Source organism: Pleurodeles waltl, chromosome 6 (genome assembly GCF_031143425.1).
Source record: "Pleurodeles waltl isolate 20211129_DDA chromosome 6, aPleWal1.hap1.20221129, whole genome shotgun sequence".
NCBI classification, from domain to species: domain Eukaryota; kingdom Metazoa; phylum Chordata; class Amphibia; order Caudata; family Salamandridae; genus Pleurodeles; species Pleurodeles waltl.
The window spans coordinates 879,500,035-879,521,379 of NC_090445.1; the positions used below are offsets into that span (position 1 = coordinate 879,500,035).

The following is a 21,345-nucleotide window of genomic DNA, read 5'->3' on the forward strand; positions in this document are numbered from 1 at the left end:
CCAGGCTGGCACGAAACCTTAAGATAAGCATGTGAACGATCTCACTGGAAAAGTACAGCTTCAAGCAAGAATACACGTTTCATTAGCACATCGGAAAAAATACGAGCATCTAAATCATGAGATATGGCAACTAGGCCAAAGCCTCCACTAAAGTTATGCTAAGCTAAAGCATTTCTAACAAGCAAATCATGGCACACATTTACGATTATGTCAAACTAGTACAATTCTAATACATCACATTATATGAAGCACGCTTATAAATGTTGGCAAACTACGCTGAGGGCACATTTTGTCCCCGTACAATCTTATTTAGTTCGATTAAAGTCACACTTGATTATTGCAGCACTACGTTTATGCACTAATAAATGTAAAACCTTCATTTCAGCTTCATCAATCCCTCCTCTGATGACTACTTGTCATCACACAAAACTATTCCCACAAATTTTATTCCATTAAAATTCTGTCAGTTCTCTTTGCCTTTTAGTTCCCCTTGTCCTTGCTTTGTATTCTTCTGCCATTCTTTTCATCATTTTCTCTTCCTTCCTTCTTTTAATTCTTTCCATGATCATTATTATTCCTCTTTTTATTCCCCAAATTCCAAATATGCAAATCAGTACTATTAATATTCCCTGTATTATTTTTAGCAATATTCCATTCCAAATGCCACCAAGCCAATTTCCCACTGAAGCAAGTCCCTTTCCAACCTTCTCCCACACTCCTGGTTCTTTCAATTCCTTCAAATCTGCACTCTCTTTTGTTAGATTAGCAAGCAGTGTTTTAATCTTCACACTATTATCTGGTATATACGTGCAACAGTGTCGTGCACCAAGCATTTTGCAAACGCCGCCATCCTTTGCTAAAAGAATGTCTAAGGCAAGCCTGTTTTGAAGAGTCATAGCTCTTTCTGCTGCAAGTTCAGCATCTATCAGGATTATAGCACCTGAAAACTTTGTCAACATGTTATCCACTATAGTAGACAACTTTCTTATTTTGATGGAATTCAACACAACTCCCAATGAAGGAATCATGGCTCCAAATATATCTCCTACCACAGCAGCTGCGGTCTCTCTTCTCTGGATACGATGGGATCCAGATGTCTTTGGAATCATCGATAGGTCATCCAGTTGATAAACCTTTGGGAACACTATACCCAAATAACATCTCCCCCACCATCCCTTTGGAAGACGATAATAAGCATTATGCCCACAAATGTAATATACACCTGGTATGACAGGATCAAGTCCGTTCAGCATGAATGTCCATTTGGCCTTAAAGATAAACGTGTGTTTACACTCACTCGCTCCTACAAAAATGTTATCATAATAAGATTCACCTCGATATATACAAAATTTCCCTACATGCCAAGCATCTAAAGCTATTCTCCCTTGTGTCTTTATTGCAGCAAAAGCATAATTATCTACTGAAGTCCTCTTATGTAGCTCCTTTTCTAATTTTGCATTCATTTGTGCCCTTCTATCATCTGTGCGATCTAAAAAGCTTATTTCTACTGCAGATAGGGAGCAGGTAAGATTCTCCCTATGAGCATGAGCTGTTTCAAAAGGTAGCATTGGCTCGAAAAATTCCCTCATTATTTTAGCATCCCAATCTTTAGCAATCTGGCTTAGCTGCGTGATTATAGGAACATATGCAAAGGTAACATCATAATTTGAGTAAAAATACTGTATATTCGTTTGACCATAAAATCTAGAAGTTACTATACTACATGTAATCCCATATGTAAGAGGCATGTGGTGATAAGTCACCCCTTCAGTTACCGATGTCGGTATCTGGGTACACACATAACAATCTTTCGCATCCATAGTCTCAACATATTCTGTTAGCAAGCGATAGAAAACATTATACGAAAGCTCCTTTTTATCATGCAAGTGTCTCTCATCTAATTCTAGTCTTTTCAGTGCGGTTAGTTCAGTGACAGTAACAGGAGCAAAAGTAGAAGCATCAATTTTCTCATTCTCACTCTTACCATGCATTGCAAGCACCATTATCATTATTATTAGTACACATGCAATTATCAGGCCTACACACACATATTTACAATATTTCTTTCTATTGTTTTGCGTCATGATCTGTATAGAATCAGAGAGCTAGAAGCACCTGTAAAAGAAACGATTTAGCAATTCAGTTACAAAGCTGAACGAGCGCAATGTTCACACAGTTTTCTTCAGGAGCCAAGTCACTTTCCGGTTAGCAGCATTTGTCTCAATTCGGCAATAACTCAGTCTCAATTCGGCAATAACTCTTTTTTTTTCTTTTTTTTTTTTTAAAGTTCAATAACTCACTCTCTCTTTTTTTTTTTTTTTTTTTAGTTGGCAACGTTGTCTCAAATCGTGTTTAAGAGTCAATCAAGTTTTCAAAGTCTTATCAGGTTAGCAAATGTCTCATCCGGTTTAGCAATGTCTCAGCTGGTTGTATCACGTTAGATTATAGCAAGCAATGTCATTTATCAGCTTTTCAATCAACAGTGTCCATAAAACTTTTCTTTTCTATTGGTATTTCTTCTTCTTCGTTCTCGAGGCTAAGAGATACAAATTCGTCAGTCCAATCGTCATGGACTACATATGCCCATTCAGGACCGGAATATCTTCTGTTCGGTATCCTTTTCCTTTTCAATTTTGCATCTCTCTTTGACTCTGCCTCACTGGTACTTTCCTCTTTGGTCAAGTCTTTTCCTTCACTTGAGGTTGGCACCACGACAGACACTTCCTTTCTTTTCTCTTTCACTTTTGGCCCTTCGTCATTCAACTTTTCTCTAGTTCCTAGTTTTACTGGCGATCTACTTTGTCTTTTCTTTGCACCGTGTCCATTTGATGGACCTGCGATCTCTTCTGAAGAAGTTTGAACAGTTTCGTTCTGTTCTGCCTTGCCCCCTTCTTCTGGAGAGACAATCAGGTTTTGCTTTTCTTTTTCAGTACCGTCTGCTTCTGGGAAAGCCCTCCTCTGATCAGGCTCTCCTGCTTTTTCACCTCTTTCGAGCCCTTTGTCACCGTTATTCTCTTCAGGCTCTGTGTCACTTTCAGCTGCTTCAGGCTCTTTGTCACCCTCAGCTGCTTCAGGCTCTTTGTTACCTTCAGCTGCTTCAGGTTCTTTGTCGCCCTCAGCTGCTTCGTCGCTGTCTGAGGTTTCTCCTTGGTCTTCCCCAAGTGAGTCAGTTGCTTCGTCCTCAGAGAATATTTCTCTCTCCTCTATGTCTGCCTGTTCGCTTCCAGTTCTGTTTTGCTCGGTCTCAGCGCTCGACACTTTATTATCAGCTACTGGCAGTTTCAGCGCTTCAACTTCCTCATCTGTGGGACACAACACTTTCTTTGTGTGACTGGCGTGAATCCAGTTGGGAACCCCTGCACACTTCACAGCGGTAGTTGTCGTCAGGATCACTTGGAAAGGGCCTTTCCAACGGGGTTCCAGACACGACTTCCTCACGTGCTTCTTTATCACGACCCAGTCACCTGCTTTCAGTGTGTGTCCTGGACCTTGGATCGGTGGCAAGGTGGTTGCTTCCACCAGGTGAGAGAAAGAGCGAACCACGTCAGCCAGACCTTTGCAGTAGTCTAACACCATATCATCTGTAATATTCAAAAGCGCGTTTGCGGGAACTGCAGGAAGTCTCATGGCCCTGCCCATGAGTATTTCGTGCGGAGACAATCCAGTCTTTCTGTCAGGGGTGTTTCTCATTGACATTAACACCAAGGGCAATGCGTCAGGCCATTTCAAATTTGTCGATGCACATATTTTCGCCATTCTTGATTTCAGTGTACCATTCATTTGCTCCACCAGTCCTGATGCTTCTGGGCGATAGCTACAATGCAGTTTTTGCTCAATGTTCAGCGCTGCGCAAAGTAACTTTATTACCTCGTTATTGAAGTGACTTCCCCTATCTGATTCTAAAGAGATCGGGAATCCGAAACGTGGTATTAACTCCCTCAACAATAGTTTTGCAACTGTAAGGCTGTCATTTCTACGTGTGGGGTATGCTTCAATCCAGTGACAAAAAATGCACACAATCACCAACACATACTTCAGACCTCCATGCACATGCTCAATGAAGTCCATCTGCATTCTGCTGAACGGGCCACTGTCCCTGCCAATGTGGCTCGCGTTCACAACTGTTCCCTTTCCTGGGTTCATCTGCTGGCAAATGACACAACAATGGCAAACTGCTTCTGCAGCTTGACGAAATCTAGGGTTAAACCAATCAGTTTTGAACAATCTTATCATGGCATCTCTCCCTAGGTGAGCCTGCCCATGATAGAACCGCGCTAGCTGCGATAAGAGACAATTTGGTAAAACATATTTTCCCTCATTTGAAACCCATAACTCATCTGGTCTCTGTGTACATTGTGATTTAATCCAGGAAGCCTTTTCATCCTCCCTGACACTATTCTGCAATGCTTTTAGTTCATCCATTGTATCTACAACCTTTAAGGCAAATGCTTCAGCTGGTTCAAGCTCTGGCTCACTTATCGAATTCCATTCATCCCTGAGCAATATACAGTTCAAGGCACAAAATCTTGCGACTTGATCCGCATATGCATTTCCCAGAGAAACATAGTCCTGTCCTTTTGTATGAGCACTACACTTTACCACTGCAATTTCGGCTGGCATTTGAATGGCAAGCAACAATTCCCTTATTCTCTCCCCGTTTTTCACTGGGGACCCTGAAGAAGTCAGGAAACCTCTCTGTGACCATAGTTGCCCAAAGTCGTGCACAATTCCAAACCCGTACTGACTATCAGTGTAAATGGTAACCTTCATCAATGTGGACAGTTGACATGCTCTTGTAAGGGCTACAAGCTCTGCTACTTGTGCAGAATAGACTCCTTGAAGCCAGGAAGCTTCCAAGACACCTGTTACAGTACATACAGCATATCCTGCTTTCAAAATTCCCATTGCATCTCTTAAACATGACCCATCAACAAAAATAATTTGGTCATTTTCATCAAGTTTGGTATCCTTAATGTCAGGTCGGGGTTTTGTGCAAAATTCAGTCACCTGAAGACAGTCGTGCTCGAAGTCTTCAGCGTTCTCAATTTCAGCATTTTCACCGGGAAGCAAGGTTGCTGGATTCAACGTAGTGCACCTTTTCAGCTGCACATTCGGTGAGCCCAGAATTATTGTTTCATACCTCGTGAGTCTTGCTCCAGTCATGTGTTGAGTTCGGGAGCGGGTCAAAAGTATCTCAACTGAGTGAGGGACCATGACTGTCAATGGATGTCCCATCACTATTCCTTCACTCTGAGTGAGGCTGATACCAACTGCTGCTACGGCGCGCAAACACCCTGGAAGTGCTGCTGCGACCGGATCCAAAGTAGCTGAAAAATATGCTACTGGTCTGTTTACGCCGCCATGGGCTTGGGTCAAGACAGACAAAGAACATGCATCACGTTCATGACAAAACAATGTGAAAGGCTTTGTGTAATCAGGCATACCTAAAGCTGGAGCCCTGCACATGCATTCTTTCAGTTCAATAAAAGCATCCATCTCATCTCCTTTCAGCTCAATTTCATCCAATGCATCCTTCTGGGTCAGTTTCAGTAAAGGCTTTGCTAGAGTCGAGAAGTTGGGAATCCACTGGCGACAGTAGCTCACCATCCCCCAAAACTTCCTCACTTCCCTCCTTGTCTTTGGTGGACTCATTTGAAGTACACTTGTTATTCTTTCCTTCATTATTCTCCGTGACCCTTTCTCTATTTGGTTACCCAAGTATTTCACTTTCTTCTGACAGAACTGCAATTTCGAAGGAGACACCTTGTGTCCATTCCTTCCCAAATGGTTCAGTAGGGCAATGGTATCAGCTGTGCAGCCACTTTCTGTCTTAGCTGCAATCAGTAAGTCATCAATGTACTGTATTAGGACTGACTCGAATGGCAATTCTAACGCTTCCAAGTCTTTCTTTAGAATCTGATTGAAAATTGACGGTGACTCAGAAAACCCTTGAGGAATTCGACACCAACTGTAGACTCTGTCTAGGAATTTGAAACAAAAGAGAAATTGGCTGTCCTCATGAAGAGGCACCGAAAAGAAAGCTTGTGACAAATCGATGACTGAGAACCACTCGGCATCGCAAGGGATTTGAAACATTATCACAGCTGGATTCGGTACTACAGGGCAGCATTTGACTATGATGTCATTTATTTTCCTCAAGTCCTGCACAATTCGGACCTTTCCACTCGGCTTTATCAGTCCCATGATTGGTGAATTACATGGACTGCTTAGCACTTCTTTCAGTACTCCCTGTTTTACAAACTCGTCAATGAGTTGGGCAACTTTCATGAGGGTGTCTTGTGCCATGTGGTATTGTGGGGTCTGGGGAAAGGTTGCATTGGGTTTTACTGTCACTTTCACTGGTTCCACTCCTTTCACCAATCCCACTTCCTTTCCTGTCATATTCCACACTTCTTTTCCGACTGTTTCCCGTAACTCAGCTGGAATATCTTCTTCAGTTAACATCGGAAGAAGGGTAATCAGAGGATAATTTTCATCGACAACTTCCATCTCGTCCCCTTCTACACTGTCCTCTTCTTCCCCATCACTACTCGTCTGAATTCTGATTCCATCGTACGAACACATAATCGAACATCCCAATTTGCACAATAGGTCTCTCCCTAACAGTGCTATCGGGCTTGAGTCACATACCACAAAATTATGTAACCCTTGATAGTTACCAATGCTGACTGGTACTGGATCTGTGATTGGGTTCGTCAGGTACCTGTTTGCTACTCCCACCACTTGAACTGTTCTCCCTGAGAGGGGCAAATTTGGGACTTCAATGCTCCTAACAGTTGAACGTGTGGCTCCTGTGTCAACTAAGAATGAAACACGATGACCCATAACTTTTCCCTCTACATATGGACCCTTTTGATCAACCTCCAAGGATGCTGCAAGCACACAATTTCCCTCCTCATCTGAACTTTCACTCTCCCATACATTGTTTATTCCACTCTCACTGTGTAATGGAAACTGTTGTACTGTGCCATTTGTATTCATCACCTGACTCGAGACCTGTGGAGGAACCATCACTTGCTGCTGATTCATTGGTGCCAAAGGTATTTGCATTTGCTGATTAGGTACCATGGGTAACTGCTGTTGCATCGGCTGCATTTGCGTCATCTGCATACAAGGCATTTGCATCTGCTGCGGCTGCATAGGCTGTAATCCTTGCAGCTGATTTATGGTCTGAAAATTTGGGTTTGGACCTCTCATTTTCGGTCCCCTCATTGTCTGGAATGCATTGACATCATTGTTTTGCTGACCAACACCTGCACCTGCACCTTCCTGCACCATCATTGGGCACTTGCGTTTCCAATGTCCGACGATTCCGCACGCGTGACACGGCATCACCCTTTTCATTGCCTGCATACCATTCGAAGTCACAACAGTGTTCAAATCCGGACCATTATTTACAAAACCTCCTCTGCCTCTGCCTCTCGCCTGTGGCTGGAACACCATATTTCCCTGCGGCTGCGGCTGCAGTTGCGGTACCTGCTGTTGGAACCCTTGCAACCCTTGCAAACCTGTCTGAGCTGCTTTAAGCTGCATCATCATCACTTTCTCTTTCAACCTTTTCTGTTTCACTTCAATTTCGTCGCTACAGTATTTCGCATAATTCAACACCTCATCAATAGGTTTCGACTGCCAACAAATCAAATGCGTCTTTATCATCTGACTTATCTCTGGTCTCAGCCCTTCCACAAATCTAAACACAAAATGAAGCATGTCCTTCGCCTCTATTGTTTCCGTGCCACTGTAGTTCTTGAACGCTTTCAACAACCTCTCATAGTAACCATGAATCAACTCTTTAGCCTCTTGGGCAGTCCGGTCAATCTTCTGCCAATCCACATTTTTCGCGGCAACCTTCGTCTTCAAATGCTCAATCACCTTGTGGTACAAGCTCATCACCATAGGTGATGGTGCACCCGTATCCCTGTCTCTCTCTGGTTCACTTGTCGGCCAACCTACAGCTCTTTTGCATTCTTCCCACAAATCTGCCGGAACGACAATCTCAAAGAGGGTGTTCAGGTCTTCCCAAAGACATTTTGCAAGCTTCACAAACCTATCAGTCTGTTGATACCATTCAATCGGTTTCTCTCTCAGTTTGGGAAAATCATCTGTAAAAGACTGAATGTCACTCCTGTGCCACGGTACATGTATCAATTTTCCCCCTGCTGTCTCCCTCATTGGTAACATGGTTACTGCATCACTACTCTGTGGTCTTTTCTCCTTGTGCTCTGGGACACTGTCTTTCTTCTTTTCCTTTTTCTTTGCCCACCTGCTTTCCCATTTGTCTAAGCACCTCCACACTTGTGCACTCTGCAGCAATTCTCTAAGGTGCGTCTTCATGCCTGCTGACCTCATGTGTTCAAAGTCTGTTGTCCCGAAATCCAATCTATAGCTCCTGCTCAAGTGTTTTGTCTTGTCTATCTCAACCCCGTTTTTGTCAGCTATTTCTTGCAACCTTCTGTGTACCTTATTCACTTCTCTCGTAATCCTGGGACATAGATACCTCAGCTCTTCTTCCGAGTAGGACTCTAGCCTATTCACACCCATAGTCCCTTCCACCAACTCTTCTGCTTCCATGCTCAACCTTACCCTATTCAGGTAATCTTCCCCCTTCCCACTTGTTGAGCTTTGTGTGGAATTCAGACTGTTGAACCACTGTGTTAGCTGTTGCGCATTCAACCCCATCAGTGTAGCATTCACATCGACTGCCATTGATGGTTGCGGCAACTTCTCAGTGTTCGATGTTAGAGGTATTATCAGTGGGGGACTCGACCTCACCACTGTTGACTGAGCACATATGGGACTAAACTCCATCAAGGACCCAGATCCAGTTGGCTGAGCCGTTATCGGAGTTACCTCTGGAGTGTTTTCTATGCACCTCCTCTCTGTCCCATTCTGCAGCATTGATCCCTGACCGCTCATACCTAAGTTAGGCTGGGTGTACAAAGGTACCGGTGGACCTACAGTAATGGGTAGGGTTATCGCATCTGGGTTCTGTCCATTCCCCAGGTTCTGAGGCATGTTCATTCCCACACCATGGGTCATCATTGCCGGCATGCCCATCTGACTCCCCGTCATCTGAGCATGTGCGGTTCCCCCCTGCATCTGCTTTTGAGGCATCAAAAACTGAGTTGATTCAGCTTGTGCCAATGTTGGGTTGCAACCATTCTGTACTCCCATTACGGTTGGATCTAGAATCATCCCTGCACTGTTGTCACTGCTGTAATACCTTGGGACCTGCGGCTGATAATTTTCTGCTGGTTTCAATAGGGGTACATCTGGATATATTCTCCTAACCTGCGGTATCTGCGGGGTGAACAGTAGACTCGGGTCCTTAGATCCCGATGGCATTTCTGAATTCGGAGTTTCATCATTCTGTACCGGTGCCGGAGGGGCAGAACTGGTACTTGGACCTTGTCCACTCTCTGCATAAGGTGGTGGACGGTCGTTCAGCAATTGCATGATAAACTCCTCATCATCTGACTCTTCTTCCCTATCTTTGGAACACCTCCTGTTTGTCTTACAGGTAGCTTTCTTGCCTTTCTCCTCTTCTTCCTTAGCAATTGCGGGAAACAATTTTATCCCCTGCAATACATCTGACCTCCACACCTTCTGTGCATTGTCCCACCTAGCGTCCGCTAGTGTCTTTTCTACCTTTCTCATCCTGGTCTCGAACTTCTTTTGCTGTTGCTGTCTAGCCATTAGTTCCCAAATTGCTAGAGCCTCAAACTGTGCTGGCCTTGGAGGTACCTTCATGTCGTACATCGCAAATCTCAAATTCTCTAGGATCCTTATATTGAATGTCCCATGGATCGGGAACGCTACGCTCCCATGTTTCTCTGTCAGTTTGTGCCATTGCTTTAGCCAAAGGCACGGAGCTACCCCTTTTTCCTCCATTACAATGTAAGCTGGTGTACCTTCGGGTGGCGTCTTCTCTCCTACGCTCGCTTTAATGTAAGACTCTCCCTTCATCGCACTCTTTAACGCTTTAAAAAATTTCATTTTCTCGTCTTTTATTTCACAAAATTTGTAATCAATAGGTGACTTTAATTCCCGGAATACTCTTCACTTGCCTTTCCCCTTCCAGTCGAGTCCCACGGACTGCGTCCAATCCGTGCGCGACCCTTCTCTGCAACCAACCTATCCCAGCGCGGCTCCTAGTGATGCCACACTCACACACACTGCGGCTGACAAAGCCTCGCGGCTCGTCCTCCTTCACTCAGCTCCTCTCGTAACAACTTCTAGCATATATCGCGAGCAACCAAAAATATAAAACAGATCTGTCGGTTTACTACAGGAAGGGTAACACAATCGCTTCAGGACCTTAGGGATTTTTCTCTAGCCTCTGCAGTTATTCCATCTTTCTCGGTCCCCACGTTCGCAAGCAAATCTGACCCGCAGACTCTGCTCTCAACTTGTCAATGATCTATTCTAGTGCACTTAGAATTTGTCAAAGCCCGAAGTCGAAGTTTCTTTCACTCCTTTAACACACGTACCGACTCGTTGACCACGCCCGATCAACCTACTAAACCGACCAGACCACAACATAAACAAGTGTCTCATACACTTTTCAACATACTCCGGAGTCTCTTGACCTCGCAGGGCCCGTCTCAACAACAACAACCACGTGGACCTTTTTCTGCACAAAGCGCCACATGCACATGAAGTTCGACGACTTCCCTACTCTCACACTCGGAGTCGCACCTCCGCTATTTCTATGAAGTTCGACGACTTCTCTACTTCTACACTCGGTGTCGCACCTCCGCTATTCTCTAAAATCCTCGCAACATTTTTTTCACACAATCTGCGGCAATAAGCTGTGCAAGCGCAAAATCCTAACTTCACTCATACCGTCACTAGTACCACCAACGCCGATTCCACACCTCCATTCTCTCCATTCGCAAGCTCCGAGATCCCGGGAAAGTCGCGGGGGACTTAGCCCATCATCATTCTCTCAATCTGTTTTATCCAAGAAAAATCTAATTCAACTTCTCGAGTGGGGTTTCAAAGGGCGTAACCGTTAATTCAACACCATGTACTTTAAGAGTACGGGGTCCCAAAAGGCGAAACCGTCCTCTGCTACCATCTACTGATAGAGCGTTTCCCAGCTTAATAATTTACCTGTAGTGGACGCTCTTGGGTCGATGAATCTTTTGCCCAAGTGGGACTCTCCTTACCCGGGAGTAATCAATCAAAGTCAATAATCAATAATCAATAACGAACATAAGCAATGCCTTGATCAACATAACACTTCACAATTAATCCAGAATACATTTCGGCGAAACCATGACCTTTCGGTCATGAATAACCACACCAGTTTATGCAAAGTTAATGAATTTATTTCCCTATATTAACAAAGCTAGCACAATGTAGATGTGTCTCAACACCAAATGATATATGTAAATGAACATTAATAGCTGTCCATAACGGCGAAACAGATGCAATCTATGCAGCATTTGAATAACAATGCCTTCTATGATGGCAACGCAAACCACTAAAACTACAATCTGTAATGGGCTAATTGCATACATTTAGTCAGCATAACAAGGTCTCAAATTGCATCGTGCATCAAATGAATCCTCATCTAACCTCAAATTAGCATCAGCATGTGGGTCTTCATGCAAAAACAATTTAGCAACATTAATTTAGAAAACTCCTAACTAGGGCTCTTATCAAAATCAGCAGTTGGTTACCTAAAAAGAAAACACAATGCAATTGTACAATTTTCCTTTCATATTTACCAAATTCAATCAGCATTCAATGAAGTCTTTGTCTCATAGGTACCGGATTCGATCAGCATGGGACGGGGGCAAAGGGGCAGGGTGGACGGGGCAATTGCCTCACGGCGGCAAGATAAAAGGACAACTATTACTTCATGCAAAGGGGCAAATCAAAGTTAAAGTCTCTAGGGCGAGAATTACTTAAAGTCTCTTTCTCTCGATTAGAGAAAGCATCAAAGTCTCTCAAAATGGCGTCGCAGCAGGATGGGCCATAATGTCTGCAATGTCTCAATGGGTGCAATAGGTAATGGCTGCTTTCTTCTTGTGCACTTGGTTTAAATAGACAACAGTTCAAATCCAGTAGGGTCTTCCATTGGAGGGTTCATAGGTTAGCTTCAAATTGTCCAATCAAAACAACAGTTCTCAAGCTTTTACTTAAGCATACATTATCCTTGGAGTCGGGAACGTAAGTTGCAACATATTTTACCAATTAACTCACTTTCAGAGCGTCCATTGTCTGCACCTGCAGATTGACCTTGGAGTGAAGAAGAAAAATGCCAGGCTGGCACGAAACCTTAAGATAAGCATGTGAACGATCTCACTGGAAAAGTACAGCTTCAAGCAAGAATACACGTTTCATTAGCACATCTGAAAAAATACGAGCATCTAAATCGTGAGACATGGCAACTAGGCCAAAGCCTCCACTAAAGTTATGCTAAGCTAAAGCATTTCTAACAAGCAAATCATGGCACACGTTTACGATTATGTCAAACTAGTACAATTCTAATACATCACATTATATGAAGCACGCTTATAAATGTTGGCAAACTACGCTGAGGGCACATTTTGTCCCCGTACAATCTTATTTAGTTCGATTAAAGTCACACTTGATTATTGCAGCACTACGTTTATGCACTAATAAATGTAAAACCTTCATTTCAGCTTCATCACTAGCAATAATAGAGAGACATCGTCCACTTAGAGAAAAATTATAGTATTCTTTTTACGAGGAGAAAAGAATAAGCAAATATATTTTCACCTAGTCCCCAACTACCAGTTGCACTGTGCTGGGGTGGATTAACAGCATGGTAAATTTGTATGTGAATTTAGCGTTACCATGAGGTAAATCTGCCCTGTACAATTAATGATTAAGCTCCATGGGATGTAGAAATACCATGTGGGGCAGTGTTTTCTGTTTCGTTCTGCTTGACTCGTACAAAGACCTTAGTAGATAGATTTTGGTGGGGAATGGGTCCAATTGCTCGTATCCTCAGCATCCATAAGCCAAACAATCCTGACATCTTTCGATTTTATTGCACAATTCATTTAGCTCTAATTAGCACAAGTAATTTCCTTCTTGCTAAACTCCAAATAGTTCTGATAGTTCTGTTTCTATTTTTTATTTCTTTGTTTTTCTTTATTATGTTTGGACGTCGTGTATAATATTAGGGTGTCTTTTGCGATTATCTCAGACTTTCTTCACTTTTTCTGGGATGCAAAAAAATATAACTCAAGGGAAGAGCCGGATAATGTGAGCATTTCAGGTTTGCAACAAATGACATCATGTGAACTAGGGAGTCAATTCATCCTACTTGTTAGAAATTGGGCCTCTAGTTCGCAGAGGTTTGCACTCTGTCAAGTAGTAGGGACCACAATTCTAGTCAGGGCAAGTAAGATACAGATTAAACATTTACCTGTGCTTGCCCCGTTGTAGCTTCTCACAGAGCAGTCAGGCAAAACTAAAGGTTCAATGTGTAAAGTATTTGTGCACACTTACAGTAACACAGTAAAAACACCACAAAAGGGCTCCACACCAGTTTAGAAAAATAGCCAATAATTATCGGAGTCAAGACGAAAACAACAAAAATCCCACATACACAAGTCGTTATCAATTTTGAAAGATTCAATCCAAATGCATTGCTTAGAAGACAATAGCTCTCACCCGGGGCTATTTGGTCTCGCTGGACCGGGGCAAATCCAAAGGTTCATGCTGACCGAGATGGAGCTTAGGTCGAGTGTAAGAATCACGTAGACCCTCTGACAGTACCTTAGTTGCGTCAAGCCTCGGTGACGATGTGTTGATCAAAGGAGGGAATGTGCTGCATCCTTTCCTGATCGAGCAAAGTTGTTGATACGTCAATGTCCAGAAGCAATGATTACTGGTTCCGATGCGTCAGTGCTGCATCAGCCAAGCCGGGGCTGCGTTGTAAGTTGGGTTGTTCTGTCTTGCAGTCGATGAGTGGTGTCTGCGGCTTCAGTGCAGGCAGTGGCCAAAGCGGTATTTCTGCAGTGGGCAGCATTGGTTCCAAGTGAGTGTCAGTTCGTGTGCTGCAGCACCACAATCACTTCCAAGGGACCAGAACTTGATTTGACACCACTTGGCAGAGCAGGACTCACAACAAAGGATCCCAGGTGCTGGTAACAAGATGCAGGTGAAGTCTTTGATATCCCTGAGATTTCAGAAACAGGAAACAAGCTCAGTCAGACCTTTGGAGAATCTTTAGATTTCAGGAGGTAGAGAGTTAGATCCAGTCATCAACCTCCCAGGAAAGAAGTGGCAGACAGCAGGCCAACACAGCAGAGCAAACAGCAAAGTAGTAGTCCCTCCTGACAGGCTTGTGGCCCTTCCTCCTAGTAGAATGTCCTCAGTCCAGAAGTGTTCTGAGCACGTGTCAAAGGCCAAGTAATTATACCCAAATATGCCTTTGAAGTGGGGAGACTCAAAGAGTAGTTTTGAAGTTCCCCAGTTCCTTTGCAGCCTAGTCCTGTTGTCGTAGTTGGACTCTTGCTCTAGGCAAGACTGCTGGTTTAAGGGTGACAGTACTAATGTTTGTAGGTGACTATGCCAGTCCTACAACAAATCACAACTGTCGTCCCAACCCTCCCGGCTCACAAGCAGCACCTCACGAGAAACCCAAAAAAGTAAAAGATGATTTGTGGCAGCCTTTACGCATGGACTCAAGAATGTGACATCTCAGGAAGTGTCATGGTTAAACTGAGATTACCCCTTTCTCACATAAACGACATGTCTCAATCAAACACAGGCAAGGAAGAAGATGTAGTAAAGTATCCATAGGTTTTATTTTGCAAAACTGCATTCTGTGATAAGTTGCATGGGCTGCAATGATTAGGATAATGAACAGTGCAAGAAACAGAATGGAAAAGACATGAGTCATTAATACGAAGACCCCCCCACCATCTTGCAATAAAAATAACATGAAAAGACATGAAGTGTGAAATATGTCCTAATACCCTAGCATGATATGCCTAACCTATAACCTAAAAGAGAGCTAAGCATGTTAAACCTAATCTGCCAATGCCATGTCCATGAGAAGAGCCCCCAACCCTCATTACTTTGAAATGAGGCCTCTAGCTCAGACTCCGTAAGGACACGAAGACTGAGTCAGCGTCAAGGCGACGTGCAGCATCGATAGCAGCGATGGCATCTGGTAAGGAATCCCTCTGACTATCTGTTTAAGTGGGGAGTATTTATACAGGTCTGCTTGGACCCCTGACGTAGGTCTGTTCCCAAACAATAGATAACAAGGCATGCTTTGGACGGTATTTTATGTAAACAATTCCCTCTAAAGTGTGAAGAGGGAAAGTACCTCAAGTGAAAACCTACAGTTTGTTTATCTTTGTCACTTGATATTGACGCCTTAGCGCAGTGGAACTGATAACGCAAACTAAAACATCGGCCTAACTAAAAACAAGGCAGCCATCTTAAAAGGTTAATTAAATAAATGCACTAAAACAGAGCAAGCTAAGTAGGGTAAAAGTCACTGGGTGTCGGGGGCACAAGTCTACAAGCCAAAGGCTAAGCTATCTCCCGTATCCCACTAAAACAAACTAGGATTCACTACACTGTCTGCCAGGAGGTCTGTGGGGGTTATCAATCCCATGTGTGGGGTCAGGCCACTGCCCTTTTTAAGTGTGAGTGAGAGCCCTTCCCACCCTTCCTGCCTAGGAAGACCCATCCGTATGCAGATGAAGGCAGATGCAGCTGAGTGTGCTGTGTTTATAGATGTCTGGGTGGAATGCACAAGGGGTGCTGTCAACCAGCAGAGACCAGATGTGCATGTGAGACAGGCTGTAAGGCACAGAGAGCAGTAAGTGCAGAGAAATGCCTGCTTTCTAAAAGTGGCATTTCTAAAATAGCAATGTTAAATCCAACTTCACCGGTAAGCAGAATTTATCACTACAGTTCCAAACATGACAATGTCACTTCTTTCAGATCAGAAATTACCACTAAAAAGTATATAAGGGAATTTCCAATGCTGGCCTATGAAAGGAGCAAGCTTCACAAAAGTGAAAAATGACTTTGGGTGTTTTTCATTACCAGGACATGTGAAACGTACAAGTACCTATCCTGCTTTTTACTACAATAGCACCCTGCCCTGTAGGCTACCTAGGGCCTATCGTAGGGATGACTTATGTGTAATAAAAGGGAAGTTTATGGCTATACAAGTAGTTTTAAATGTCAAGTCGAAGTAGCAGTGAAACTGCACACACAGGTCTTGCAATGGCATGCCTGAGACATGGTTAAGGGGCTGCTTATGTGAGTGGCACAATCAGCGCCGCAGGCCCACTAGCAGCATTTAATTTAGAGGCCCTAGGAACATAGTGCACTTTTCTAGGGACTTATAGGTAAATTAAAAATGCCAATGGGGCATGAGCCAATGTTACCATGTTAACAAGCACTTTAGCACTGATAAGCAGTGGTAAAGTATGCATAGTCCTAAAACAAGCAAAAACAATATCAGGAAACTGGAGGGAGACAGGCACAAAAAGTTGGCGGAAGACCACCATTGCCGGTCAGCTCTAACACCACTCATCTTTGTAGTCGTGCGCCCATTCATCAATCCAATGACTCAACCTTCTACTCACCGTCTGACACAACTGCAATAAAACACACACAAACTCAACAACATATGCAGGATAAATTAAAATAATACAAGCTGAAAAAAAAAAAGATGCTGCCTGCTAAACACAGTGGGTATATGTTTGCAATAACAAATATACTTATCAGAAGGTATCCATCTTGCAAAGGAATTGTAAATAGTCAGTCATTAATTTAATGTTTACGCATAGCCCCCATATTTAGAACCAACCTGTTGATCATCTTGGAATGGTAAAACAATGATACATTATGGATAATTGCATTCCATAATGATCTCCTGGTTCAGACAACGTGGCCTAGTGAAATGCAGTACATTACACATGAAATGAGCAGCAAGCAAACAGCCTGTTATTACTGCCAGGAGGACTGTAGTATTGAAGAAACATTAAAATGAGAAGAGGAAAAGCAAAGAATTGTAAAGGGAACTATAAAAAGAGAACAGTCAAGACCGAAGGGCTAGGTAATCAGTGCTGATACTAAAGTGCACTCATTTTCAAGTGGATGTACACATGTGTAAAAAATGCCATAATTCACAGCAAAAGTCAGATACAGACTGAACCCTTACCCCATGCAGTTCAATGTCATGAATGAAAGAAGAGTGTAAATGACACTCAGGCAGATCAATGGCAGAACAGAGTGGGCCTGAAATCCCGCAATGTGTTCATATCGAAATACATATTTTTAGATGGATGTATTATTTAATTATTTTTTAATTTGTTTTCTTGTCAACATCTAAGAAGAGATTGTAGCAAGAAATATTACAGTGCAAATCCTCTAGAGGCAATAACCAACACCAAAATCAATCTCTACAAATATAATCTGACATTTCTTATAACAAAATACCAATCTTTCTATTCTTTAACATGGAGAAATACCAATCCACCATTAAATGTATGTTAATATTAGCATATGCTTTTCACATTCCAAATATCAAGCATAAAGTGTTTATCATAACTTTTCATAATAATTAGACCAGGTCTATGGCAAAGGAATTATTTTCTCCTTAGTCCACTAATCATGCCCGTAGCTGGTATCAATAACTTATTTCCATAACCAACGGAGGCCTCCTGCATTTAGCATATGCTTTCCACATAAGTAAACCATCTGCCGTACAGTCAAAGATTCGTAATATACAAAATTACAGTTAGCAAAGCAAAATATCATCTCTCCTAAGAGGACCTAACAAGGATCCTGACAGTGTGAACCTTCTATACCCACAGTTTGTCGAGGGGGTAACCAGGACTAAAATGTTTACTTACTATGGTAATCTGAGAAATTCCATAAAACAAAATACCTATCTGTAGGTTTTAATACAAAGTGATAACAAACTTAAATGCCTATTGACTTTAGCACTTGCTCTTCACAATGAATATGTCAGACCTACCACCTTTATCATAACTTTTCATTATAAACAATCAAGCCTATAACCTTGTCATTATAAGTAACTCAGACCTACTGTGTTGGTTATAGGCTTTCCCATAGGCAGCCATCAGGCATACTGTAACAAAATCACAAATATGTACAAAATAGTTTCCATTGTTAGAGGCCTACCATATGCTTTTCACAATAAATAAGCCAGGCCTACTGCCTTTGTAATAACATTTCATAATACACAAGCCAGACCTATGGCAGTGGGCATAACATTTCTCTGCACACAATTCAAGCCTATAACTCATATAACTGGCTTTTCACCATAACCAACTCAGGTCTACTGGACTGAGCACAAGCTTTTCCAGAAGGCAACCATCAAGCATGGAGTCATAAAATTTCAAATGTACACAAAATTACAGTTGGCAAAGCAAAAGAGCATCTCTTCATGCATGACTTAGTAAGGATTCTCACAGTGCAAATCTTCTATACTCATGGTTTGTCATGGGGTAACCAACACTAAAACCCTTGCATACTAAGGACATTTATTAGATTCAATTTAACAAAAATATATCTATATTTAATTTGTTGTTATAATAAAAATCCACGATTACATCTCCATCAATATTAATATTTGCTTTTCACAATCAATATGTCAGGCATACTGCCTTTATTGTAACTTTTCATAATAAACAATCAGGCATATAGCCTTCATCATTGGCTTGTTACCATATTCAACTTAAAACCCTTGATGTGGGCGTAGCATTTCCTCAACTCAACCATCCTGCATACTGTCATAAAAGTCCAAATGTATACATAATAAAAGCTGGCAAAGCTAAATATTATCTCTCCTAAAAGAGTATTGTATTTTATATTTTATATCCTTGTAGGTTGTTTGGGTAGATCCCAATATCGAAACCCTTGCCTACCTCAGTAATCTGTGTAATTCCATTTAACTAAGTACCTGCCTACAGGCCTTAGCACAGTGTAACAACAATCCATCCTTAAAAGCCTATTGTCTTTAACGTATGCCTTTCACAATAAGTAAGTCAGGCCTTCTAGCTTTTATAATGTTACAGGATAAAAATATCAAACCTATGAAATCTGGCAGCTTTTCCCAATAAACTGATTAAGGCATTACCCTTTAGCATTGGCTTTACTCTTTACTCAACACTTGCTTATTCAATGGCACACAAACTGGCAACAATCATGCACATACTTATAAAAACTACAAGTATGTAGTAAAATAAAGTTTGCAAAACAATAACCAACGCCTCTCTACAGGGCCTAAGAAGAATCATCCCATTAAAAACCCCAGGCTTTGAGTATGTGGCCAACATCAAAACCCTTGCCGACTACAATAATCTGGAGCAAATTGCATATCTGTAAGCTTTAATATAGAGTAATAACAACTCACACCTAAATCTTTAACATGTGCCTTTCACAATAAATAGTCCAGTCCTAGTGCCTTTATTGTAACAATTCATAATAAACAGATGAGACTTATAGCCATAACTGGTTTGCCTCCATAAACAATTCAATGCATGTTGACTTTTTGGTGGAAGCACACAAATTCGGCCCAGAGAAATCCTGTACTAAGGAGGAACAGCCTTAGTCTCTCTCTATGAAAAATCTTTTTTGTTCATCACGTAACATCAGGTGACAGTTGTAGTATCACACCAGACCTAAAAATCCAAGTAGGTTTATGACTGCTCTCCTACCATATGTGCAGCTGTCAGAGAAAAACCTTGTTAATTCTCGAGTTATCAAAGGAACTTTCATTGCATGAAAATGTTGTGTTGCCCCTGAAAGTTCAGCTCAGGCAGCTATATTAATAAACAAAATGGTCATAGCTGGCCAAAAAGGAAGCACTTTTTTATGGAAGCCCAATCAAAACATATACTTCTGGCTCTTAACCCCTTAGCTGCTGGGCCTTTTCCCCCCCAGTGCTGAGCCCTTTTTTGGCTATTTGGGGTAGTTCGCGCTTAGGGCTTCATAACTTTTTGTCCACATAAGCTAACCACGCCAAATTTGCGTCCTTTTTTTCCAACATCCTAGGGATTCTAATGGTATCCAGAGTTGGTGGTTTCCCCTGGAGGAGACCAAGAAAATAGCCACAATACAGTGAAAATTTTGTTTTTTCCAAAAAAATGGGAAAAAAGGGCTGCCGAAGAAGGCTTGTGGTTTTTTCCCTGAAAATGCCATCAACAAAGGGTTTCTGGTGCTGAAATCACTATCTTTCCACCTTTCAGGAACGGGCAGACTTGAATCAGAAAACCAAATTTTTCAACACAAATTTGGCATTTTACTGGGACATACCCCATTTCTACTATATTTGGTGCTTTCAGCCTCCTTCCAGTTAGTGACAGGAATGGGTGTGAAACCAATGCTGGATCCCGGAATGCTAAACATTTCTGAAAACTAGACAAAATTCTGAATTCAGTAAGGGGTCATTTGTGTAGATCCTACAATGTTTTCCTACAGAAAATAACAGCTGAAATAAAAAAATATTGAAATTGAGCTGAAAACAACAGCCATTTTTCTTTATGTTTTACTCTGTAACTTTTTCCTGCGATGTCAGATTTCTGAAAGCAATATACCGTTTTGTCTGCTGGACTCTTCTGGTTGCGGGGATATAAAGGGCTTGTAGGTTCATCAAGAACCCTAGGTACCCAGAGCCAATAAATGAGCTGCACCCTGCAGTTGGTTTTCATTCTATACTGGGTATACAGCAATTCATTTGCTGAAATATGAAGAGTGAAAAAGAGGTATCAAGAAAACCTTTGCATTTCCAAAATGGGATCAAGATAAGGTTTTGAGGAGCAGTGGTTATTTGCAAATCGCTGAATTCCGAGGTGCCCATACTAGCATGTGAATTGCAGGGCATTTCTCAAATAGATGTCTTTTTTACACACTCTCTTATATTTGGAAGGAAAAAATGTAGAGAAAGATAAGGGGCAATAACACTTGTTTTGCTATTCTATGTTCCCCCAAGTCTCCCGAGAAAAATGATACCTCACTTGTGTGGGTAGGCCTAGTGCCCGCGACAGGAAATGCCCCAAAACACAACATGGACACATCCTATTTTTTTTATAGAAAACACAGCTGTTTTTTCCAAAGTGCCTACCTGTAGATTTTGGCCTCTAGCTCAGCCGGCACATAGGGAAACCTACCAAACCTGTGCATTTCTGAAAACTAGAGACCTAGGGGAATCCAAGGAGGGGTGACTTGCGGGGCTCGGACCAGGTTCTGTTACCCAGAATCCTTTGCAAACCTCAAAAAATGGCTAAAAAAACAAGTTTTCCTAACATTTCGGTGACAGAAAGTTCTGGAATCTGAGAG

The 21,345-nt window shown here is 42.2% G+C and overlaps 1 protein-coding gene across 2 annotated transcripts in view; it reads right to left on the reverse strand.

Annotated features, from left to right (window-relative positions):
* The window catches only part of HPSE2 (heparanase 2 (inactive)), a 2,071,112-nt gene that overhangs the window by 1,296,831 nt on the left and 752,936 nt on the right, over window positions 1-21,345 (reverse strand). The gene's annotated exons all lie outside the window — the stretch shown is intronic.